Raw genomic sequence first — 10,343 nt, forward strand, 5'->3', positions numbered from 1 at the left:
CTTTAAATAAAGAGAAAGCCCAAGTGGAGGGGCAGAACTTCCTGGACAGNCACCATTAGGAGCTGTTGTGGAATCTCTCCTCTTTGCGAAGGCCTTCACAAAAAGACAACAAGCCTCTCCGGTGTGATTTTTTATTAGCAGGTTAAATAAATGAAAACCCTGACACACTTCTTAGTAAAACTGGAAGCTAAACAACAGCTGTGGCAACAAGGTCCAGCAAGAAACTCATAAAAAATATGAAACTAACAGTTTGCTTATAGTACAAGCTGTGAATGACTCTCAGCTACTAAGACAATAAATTTTAGGCACTATCTGAAAATTTTGTTATAACCATTTATGTGTTTGCTAATATTGTTGTGGCCACCATCCTAAATCTGTTAACTCCAGAAGTTACTCAGTTCTATACTGTATGTAAACCTAATGACTGCTTTCTGAATGTTTTTTTAAAATTCATCCAGTGATTCATGAGATATTTTGCTTACAGGACAGACAAATGAACACATACAGACATGGGCAAATACATTATCGCTCTGTCTTTACCTTCTGTAATGAGCGATAATATTGAAGAAATTAAATATACAAAAAAGGTTTTACATAATTATTTAAAAATATTGTATTTTATATGCACTGTTGTTCTTATAACCCTGAGCTCTTTTCTTGTATTTTCATGAACTTGAACATGTGACATTGGGAACTACAAAAAGGGCTATGAAGAACTCTTAGTTTCATGGTTTGCAGTACAGTATTTTTTGTTTTGTTAGATCATAAATTGCATATTTGAAAGATAATAACTTCTTGTAATGATCTAATCTCTAAACAAATTTAATAATCTTCTATAAAGTAAACTTACACTGATTTGACCAAACCAGCCCTATTATGACACTATTTTGAATGTGTCCACTGATTCTTATGATATCATGTCTGTTTTTTATCTACAATATAAACTGTGGAGGCTGATAAACTGAATTTTAGCCTTTAGTTATTTAAAGTGTTCCTGTGAAACCATAAACAAATACAATTTGTATTTCCTTTTACCTATCTTTATTCCAGCCATTTGCTAATACTTCACTTTTTATTGTTTTAATTGAACCAGATGTGTCTTTGAGTTTTTGCTTCTGCCAACAAGCTGAGTGACACTGAAGAGGAAAAGAACTGAGTCAACATCCTGTATGGATATGAGTAACAGACAGCAAGTGGGAGTGAAATATCTGGCAGCGTAGAGCCTCACAGATAACAGACATAATCTGTATTTATGATTCTGTGGAATTTTTTTCACCTTCTAAAGTTTGGTATGCGTTTGGAACTGGAGGGGAAATTGTCCTACTTGCAGAAATCTGAGGTCAGCACAAGAAATGTTTCACAGCATGTCAGAGCACTCAGCACAGTGAATAATGCTCAACATGACACCGTAATGCTTGTTCAGGTGAAAAACTGTTCTCTCTGCAACTTTCTGGAGCAGCAGTAACAATATTCCTTTCTATGGTGGGGCTGTGTGTGAAAAATGGCACTAGTTCTCATTCATGTATTCATTCTAGGGAGATAAATTAGGCCCCAGATATTTCAATCTAACTTCCTAAAGAGAACACTTTGTCATCACTAACTAAGGGAGAGGAGGCTGTTGGGTGATTGGCAGAATAATGTATGTTGGTGGTCATACATAATACACCCCAGCACTGTACAGGTATGTAGCTGGTACCAGGTACCTACGGGGACAGGGCTGTTAGTACTGAGTACATATCAGGTAAGCACCAAGTACATAATGGGTATATACCAGGTACTACAGGGTATGTACCAGGTCTTTGTTTCTTTTCGTTCTGAGCACCAGAAACAGTGAAACAGGTGGCCTTTGAGTTAGTCATAAACAATGCTGTAAATAATCTTCATTTCTCTGATGAAAACAAATTGTTTTTTTAGATTGAAATAATTCCTCATCCTCCTCAGAGTCCCAGCTGAGCAATGACACAAACCGGATTCTTTATCTTGATCCCTGCAGTAAGATGTTGTGCAGAAAATAAAGTGAAGCAGAGCAGCCGAGTAAAGATCATTTGTTTAAAGTGACAGAGCTGATAGGCCCTGATTTACTCGTTCAATAATGGCCTTTTAATTGAGGTCTTCCATCCTTTGTAACTTCAAAGCCTGACAAGTGGTTTGACAACACCTTCTCTGCACCCCATCCCCGACCTCCCACCCCCTCCTCGGTGACTGACAGGCACAATATGCTCACCCTTGCCCCGCTCAGCTTCCTTCACCTGTCACAAATCTTGTAACAGGACACCTGAGCCTGAGGGACAAACTGTGTGTTCAACAGAATTTGAAATAGAAGCGGTTATCCTGTCATGAAAATGCAGAGTAACTGCAGGGCAGTTTGATTTCATTTTAGCTTTGTGTCGTTCATACTGTTCAACACGCGCGTTGTTGGTTTGATTTATTCCCAAAGACAGAAATACAAATGAAGAAAGCAATCTCATTTAGCAACTTCCAGTGTTGCCATATTCTGCTAAACCACAAGTCAAGTGTTATGACAGACCCTGTCGATGTTGCTGCATGTCTTCAGGGGGAGCAGAGGGGCCATGTGGCGTTTGCTGAGCAATGACAGATGTGGGATGAACGCTGAAATGCATCTCTTGTTCTGTAATGGTGCGTTTTGGGTTGAGGCTGCTGCTGCTGACCAGTGATTATGTGGCTGTGTGTATGCAGGAGCCCAGCCTATGTTTGGTTTGACTCACATTCAAGTTTCTAAATGGTGCATGGATTAATTTTTGACATTTATGAATGAGTGTTGTGCTGAGGGTTAAGTAAATAAAGCCAACAAAGTTGGGGGCATGTGAGGGGCAATGAGTTACCTCCATGGCTTCTCATAGTGTTGCTGAGTTTTAACAACCAGCAGGATTTTCTAATGAACAGGGCAGATCGATTGGTGACAGATTCTGGTTCGGTGCTCTGTTACAGCTAACTGCTTTTAATTTGATTTTATAGACAGGCTCAGGATTAATGGGGATCCAGCCAGAGAGAAATTGACTGCAGTGTCACCATTCTTTTTATAATAAAAACATGAAATTTGTATTAATTCTCCAAAAAAGGAGAATAACGAAAAACTCTCACTGTGTGATGATACAGACAGGTATTTCATTATTATCATTCTCAGCTGCAGGTCAAAAGGTGAACTATAATGTTTTTACCATGTTTATGTGTGTCCATTTGTGTCTGTGGGTGTTTGTCTGATGTTACGAAAATATCTCATGAACCACTGGACAAATTTTAAAGAAACATTCAGGAAGTAATCATTAGATGTACATCTACAACTCATTAACTTGAGCTACAATTTGGTGTGGTAGGAGCTGAGAGTTATTCACAACACATACTTTGAGCACTAACACATTGTATGGAACTTTGCAATATTGCAAGACATGACTCCTACCATTATTTTCAAGGTTTGACCAAAACTGCTATTTTTCCTTAATTTGTCAACATAAGATGATCTTACAATAGAACTCTAGCATGAAAGAAGGCATGCAATATGCATTCCTTTAAAGAATGCTTTGTTTTAATCTATATGATGAATTAAAATTCAGAAAAAGGGTGCTTACTTCTTTAGTATTTTTTAAACACTTTAAAAACACATTAGAGGAGCTTGGTTTCCAACAGACAAATATGACTTCCCCAAAAAGTCAATAAACTCATTGTTTTTCTACAGAAACATGCATAGACATTTCATTTATGATTTTCATGCTTTTAAATTTTACTTCCCTACTTCAGCAACACAATTATATCTAAAACATAATTAAACTATAAAATGTAACAACAAAAACACAGCTGGGCGAAAATCCTTTTCTTGCTATGGAAAACAATCCTTAACCAATTCTGAGTCAATGCTTAAGGTTCACCTTTAGTTATTGACTTTATTCTTTTGTGTTTACAAGAAAGTAAATTTGATCTAGAATGTAAGCTGAGTGGCTGTCTTTCTTACAGAAATACACTGTTGTAATTTTATCAAAAAGGATAAATATTTGACATGATTTCTGACAAAGGTGACAAGCCTGACCTTCACTTTACAACTGCAAAAACAGAGGAAAGACCAATGGTAAATGACAACATCACAAAATCTACAAATAGCAAAAAGGTTTGTTTTCCTGTACATAGGCCATTTTTAGGCCAATCCTGTGCGATCTATTTCCTTGCAAACAGCAAGAAAATATCCTTCAGCTGGCCAACATGGTCAAAGAACTGAATGTGTCTCGTGGGAGGTACTTTCTGGTTTGGGCCCTTTAGTTAGAGCCATTTGGTGCCTGTACAACCACATTGAGAGTTTAGTTTCCATTGCTGGCAATAAGTTAAACTTGCTCCTAGTGAGTGTTTGATTATGCCAGGGTTGGCCTTTGTCATCACTCAGCATAGGCGGTGGACAAAGGGTCTCTGGGTTGGGGGCCTTTGAACTGCATTGCTGGTTTTTTTTCAGATAATGTTGTCCTGTTAGCCTCATCAAACTGATACCTCCAGCGGGCACTGGATTGGTCTGAGGCAGAGTGCAAAGCAGCCGGGATGAAGATCAGCACCTCCAAGTTTAAGGCCATGGTCATCAACCAGAAAAGGGTGGTTTACCAACTTCAGGTTGGTAAATAACAACTGCCCCAAGTGGTGGAATTCAAGTATGTCAAGATCTTGTTCATGAGTAGGGTTAAAACAGCAGGAGAATTATAGGTGAATTGATACAGCATCTGGAGTAATGTGGATGCTGTACCAATCTGTCATAATGAAGTGAGAGCAGAACCAAAAGACAAAGCTCTCAATTTACCAATCACTGTATGTTCCCACCCTTACCTATGGTCATAAGCTATGGGCAATGACTGAAAGAAGGAAAATGCAAATACAATCGGCTGAAATTAGCTCTCTATGCAGAGTAGCTGAACTCATCCTTCTAGATAGCGAAATAAACGTAAAAAAAAAGGTAAGTCTAAAAGAACCTGCTTGTTATCTATAGGAAGGCTTGCAAATGTGCTATCCAGAAATGAAGGGAAAAATAATTGAAAAGCCTGTCATAATTTTATATGTATTTTACCATGGGGTTCAAATACTGAGTTAAAAGAACAGATGGGTAAGGAAAGGTTTTATTGTGACATAAACCAGAAACCATGAATACTGTAATCTGTAACAGTGACTGGGGCAGGGGTTAGAAAGTTTACAGGTGAGCAGGAAGTTGTTAGTTTTCTATTGATTTTGTTTAGGTCTTTAAGTTGTTTGTTGTCTTACATGGTTCCAAGGGAAGAGAAAGGATAGGTAGGTCTAGTTTGGAAAAGATCTAGGTGGTGTGAAACTGGTGAAAAGAATTATCAATTCTTTTCACTGACCAGTTAATGGTGGCTTAAATTTGACCTACCAGGGGAACCCTAGGACCACAGGTGAGTGGGAAGAAGAGATTGTAAAGAACTCATTGTTATTTTAAATAATTCTGGAGACAAACTGTATGTGGTAGGTCTGGTGGGTAATGACAGTCAAAGCTTGTTCATTGAGTACTGAAACTGGCAGGGGATTGGAAAGGGGTTTAGTAGACAATTGAAGTTGTTTTACCAGTTCTATATGAATGAGATTTTGCTCTGCTCCACAATCAATCAATGGGAAGTAGGAAATTAAGGTTATTTTCACATTCAGCAATGGGAAGAAGCAAATGGAGAGCAGATGAACATGTGGACTGGCCCACCAGTATCCCCAAACTTACTGGTGAGCATTTCTATTTTAACAGTTTAGGCAAAAAAGCAATAAGTGACTGGGTTTTCTACAATAGATGCACAGTTTAGCATGCACTGTCGTTGCTCCAGAGTTAAATGAGTCTGGCCTTCATTGGCTTGGTTTTGGCTGAAACTAGCAGAGAGTAAAAGGGTCTGATGGGCAGTGGAGACAGGACTGATCACAGATGCGGAAGTGGGAGCCCATCAGGATATGTAGTTTCTTTCTCGGTTTTGTCAGGTTTCACAGAATAGTCAAATGTGAGCAGCTCGGCAACAGACAGACTCAGGAGGCAAAGATAAAGGTAAGTAATTTTTTTTACAGTGCAACGGGAGACAGGTATCCAGATCTGGAAGGGAAGGTTGGTGGTAAGTATGGGTAACGGCCGCAGATAAGTAGTGCTAGTAGATTTATTGTTGGATTTCTTACTGGCTGTCTTTCTTACTGGCTGTGGAGAAGTCTCAGCATTGAGGAGAGACACGGGGTGAGTGTTCTCGAGTGGAGGTTCTTCGGGTTAGTCAGTTCCAGATGGGAGGGTAAGTATTTACTGGTAGGTATCCCGCAGACAGGTTGGTTTCTTGCAGGAGACAGACAGGCAGCAGTGCAGACAGAATCAGGTGAGTGGCTCTCGGGGTACTCCTTTGAAAAGGCGGCGAGTTACACAGACCAGACAGGATTCCAGGAAGCAGGTAACTCTGAGAGCATACAGAAGATACAAAAACATTAGCTGGCACAAGGAGTCAGAACTTGGTTGTGGCTGAATAGCTTTACCAAGGGCAAGCGATGCTCCAGCGCTGGTCTGATCCTCATAGCAGCCTTAAGTACCCAGCAACACTGATGACCCTGATCCTCCGCAGCTGTGGATGATTAGTCTGCCAAGCAATCAGAGACTGGAATGGGTAACCAGGAAGCAGACTTACAGAACACCACAGGTTTGTTTCTTTTAAGCAGCTGACTAGCCGATTAGTTAGATCAATCATGCAAACTCATCTAAGGAATCTGGCATTCATCTTGGAAGGCCAATTGATTTTTTAAATTGTTCTGACAGAACTGGCAAAAACAATATTTAGTTCATTTTCATTCCAGCCTGTCTCGACTGTGATAATATGAAAGTCAGTGGAGTAATCAACAACAGTACGATTACATAATCTCTATTTTGGAGTCAGTGGGCAGCCTCTTCTTGGAAGGGGTGATTGAAAACTTTGAGGAAATCTGAGATAAATGTTTTTCAAAAAGAGGCATTCTATAGGATTTGTGGTTAGTAAGGTACGTTTCAGAATAGTGTAAAGCTCACCTTTTTAAGGGACTGATCAACAAAGCAACTTTAGCATAGGCAGATGGGAAGGCTCAGAGTTTGATTGAGGATAAGAGAGTAGTGTGAATCTACGACAGCAATCAGACTTACTTCATTTTTCGGATAGTGAGATGGAGACGTCACGGGACATCACTGTTAAACTTTCTGTTGGAGGAGGCGGTGGAGGGGCATAAATCTGGAGAGAGGGTTGTAGAGCAGTGAACTTTTAGTCTAAAATTAACAGAATGGTAACCAAGATTGCAAATACTGGTTAATTTATTGTTGGTTGAGTCCTTTTAGATTGCATTATTGATATCATTGGTTATTCTATATGAACTGAGAGTGGGGTAGAAACTTTCGGCATTAGTAGAACCCTGGTTTTGATTGTGGTTGGATCGTTCTGTCATAATTTTTAATATATGAATTTATTTCATATGAAGAAATCCAGAATGAAAATAACAGATGGGTAAGGAAGGTAAGTGCAATTCTTAGTTTGAGGCAAGAGAGCAGACAGGCCGAATGGGTAGGAAGGTGAGGTAACTGGTCTGCATCTGTGCTCATACCATGAGGCCTGAGCTCCCATTTTGAGAGGCACTGTCTTCAGCCACAAATGCCTTCTTATGAAGTGAACCGTGGGCTCTTACGCTCACGTTGTCGAAAACGTGCAAACGTGGACAGTTAGCTGTTGCTTGTCTGAAGACCCTAGTTTATCCCCATAAATGGAATTCAGATCAGAAGGATAACAGAGTTAGCACTGATGGTCCCATGCCAGCAGGGTGGATAAAGCAGTAATTCAGTACAGAACAGAGTCATACGACTGTTGTTTCCTTTCCTGTTCCACAGCTGTTGGAACTGCACTTCAAGATTCAGCAGATCAACACTTGGTCAAATTATGTCCAAGCTAATACCACACATGTTGGAATAAAAAAATATCGGGATGTGGCTGACTCCAGGAGGACGTCAACATGATGCAGGCAGTCTATAGACAACCTTGTTGTGTGTGGACTATTGTTGTCTTGAAGAAAGACTGGGGTTCTCTCTCAGGAGTCAAGTCAAGTAAAGTCAAATTTATTTTTAAGGCTATACTAGGACTTTTTCCTTCATATTTGTTGGCCTTTATAAAGAGAAAGTCCACTGGTGGATATTCTCTTCGCTGTGAGAAATTATTTTTACCTTTGGTGCCTAAAGTCCAAACTGAACTTGAAAAGAAATCTTTTCAGTTTTCTGCTCCGTCTACTTGGAACCAGTTGCAGAAATACATGAACCTAAAGGAGCTGTTGTCACTAAATGCGTTTAAGGGTGTTCTTACTGACCTTGAGAAGGAATCATCTGTCTGTAAATGTTTTAAGGGAGGAATATTATAATTATTTTATCTATTTCAATGTTCATTTTTTGTTTCTGTTGTGAATGTTTTGTAACCTCTGTGTGTTGCTGCCAGTCTTGGCCAGGATTGTCTTGTAAAAGAGATTTTTAATCTCAATGGGGTTTTTCCTGGTGAAATAAAAGCAAAGAAAGAACTGATGCCAGTCATTGAGACACAGAGCAGGATGACATGAAATATTGTAAAGAGTCTAATACTTGTGTCCAAATGGTAAAAACTGATATCTGTGGTTCTACAATGCTTGGCACACAGTGCAACAATTGGAATTGTCTGTCTTGAGCCATCTGAACTTTGTATGGGTAACCTCATATACCCATTGGCTCCAACATCAAGCAGTTTCATGACCCATCGTCATGTAAACCCATAATGTGACCCTTTATGAACTTCATTCAGTGCTCCTAATGTTGCATAATGTGGCTATGAGGCATCCTCTGTCTGCTGACCTTCAGTTCCTCTTTTGACTGTTGGACACTCCAGCAACTACCAGATAACTATCACTCCACTTGTGATGCCATCACATATGCCCTCTGGTACCCATTATACAATGTATATGAGCAACACTGCAAACTGCAAAATTTACATACCCATCACTGGTCTGCATATCAGGCACCATGGGTGCATAACTTTGTCATGTGCATAGTTTCCAACGAGTCACTTATTTTTACAGTGGCTCTTAGGTCAGTATTAACATTAGTCAGGAGGAAGCTCTGACTTTTTGAAATAAAATTATCCACAAAAAATAAAAAAAATCTATAAACATGTGAAAGAAAATATTTGATGTCAGTTGAAATTTCACTGAGCTGCATAGTGAACTGATTGCAGTCTGGCATCTTCTCCTATGACCTTTTTGGATTGTTCCACACACAGGACATGCAAAACACATTAAGGCTGTGTGTATATCTGCATGTGTGTCTGTGTGAGCAAAGAGCTGCTTGGATTTTAGTTTCTGAAGGACAACTGAACCAACAGGTACTAACAACAACTGATAAGGTACTAACAACACACAGGATCATTAACCAAATCCTAAGTACTGAGATAATGAGGATATTATTCAAATTAATCAGCTAATGGGTTCATTTTGACTGATGTATTTGCAAATGTGAGAGTAAGTACTGGATGTGCAGGAAATACTGGTTTCTTTAGGACAAGGGTTGACATGATGTTTTGTTTGTATGCTTTAGCATAGTTAGAGATTCCTCATCTTGAATAGCTGAGATTATTTTGTTTTCTTTGTTTCCATTGCAAAACTGACAGTAATGCAAAGGTTTTTTAAACACCATTCAGATGAACCGCTATGATATTTTTGAGATTGGAGTTGCTTTAGAATGGCAGCAGTCCTCATTTGGTTTTGCTGTTAGCACATCAATGCAATCAAAATTCAACTTTATTTCTTCAAACTGAGGGTGTTCAAAAATCCATCTACAACAAGTGAGATAGTTTTTGTGCAAAACCTTTCCTCACAACTCCACATGAAATGATCCATCCATCTTCTACCGTTTATTCGTGGGCGGGTCATAGATGCAACAGGTTCAGGAGAGAAATCCAGACATCCCTCTCCCCAGCGACACTCTCCAGCTCCTCTTGGGGGATCCCAAGGTATTCCCAGGCCAAAGAGGATACATAATCCCTCCAGCGAGTTCTGGGTCTGCCCTGAGGTTTAATCCCAGTGGGACATGCCCTAAAAACCTCCAAAGAGAGGCATCCTAATCAGATGCAACCACCTCAACTGACTCCTTTCAATGTGAAGGAGCAGTGGCTCTACTCTGAGCTTTCCCTGGATGACGAAGATCCTCACCTAATCTCTAAGGCTGAGCCCAGCCACCCTATGAAGGAAGCATATTTTAGCCCCTTGTATTGGGGAAGAGGGTCCGTCGGATAGTCGAACCTCAGATTCAGGAAGAGCAGTGTGGTTTTCGTCCTGGTCGTGGAACACTGGACCAGCTCTAT

General features: G+C 39.8%; 1 long non-coding RNA gene across 1 annotated transcript in view; it reads right to left on the reverse strand.

Moving 5' to 3' along the window:
* Positions 1–3,514: 3,514 nt before the first annotated feature.
* Positions 3,515–10,343, reverse strand: part of LOC112450130 — an 8,605-nt gene continuing 1,776 nt past the window's right edge. The window contains exons 3-5 of the long non-coding RNA XR_005233982.1: positions 7,127–7,211; positions 6,493–6,593; positions 3,515–6,416 (exon numbers count right to left, since the gene is read on the reverse strand). This is a non-coding gene — a long non-coding RNA (uncharacterized LOC112450130). The remainder of the gene's footprint in view (positions 6,417–6,492; positions 6,594–7,126; positions 7,212–10,343) is intronic.

The sequence above is a fragment of the Kryptolebias marmoratus genome, linkage group LG14 (genome assembly GCF_001649575.2).
Source record: "Kryptolebias marmoratus isolate JLee-2015 linkage group LG14, ASM164957v2, whole genome shotgun sequence".
Lineage (NCBI taxonomy): Eukaryota > Metazoa > Chordata > Actinopteri > Cyprinodontiformes > Rivulidae > Kryptolebias > Kryptolebias marmoratus.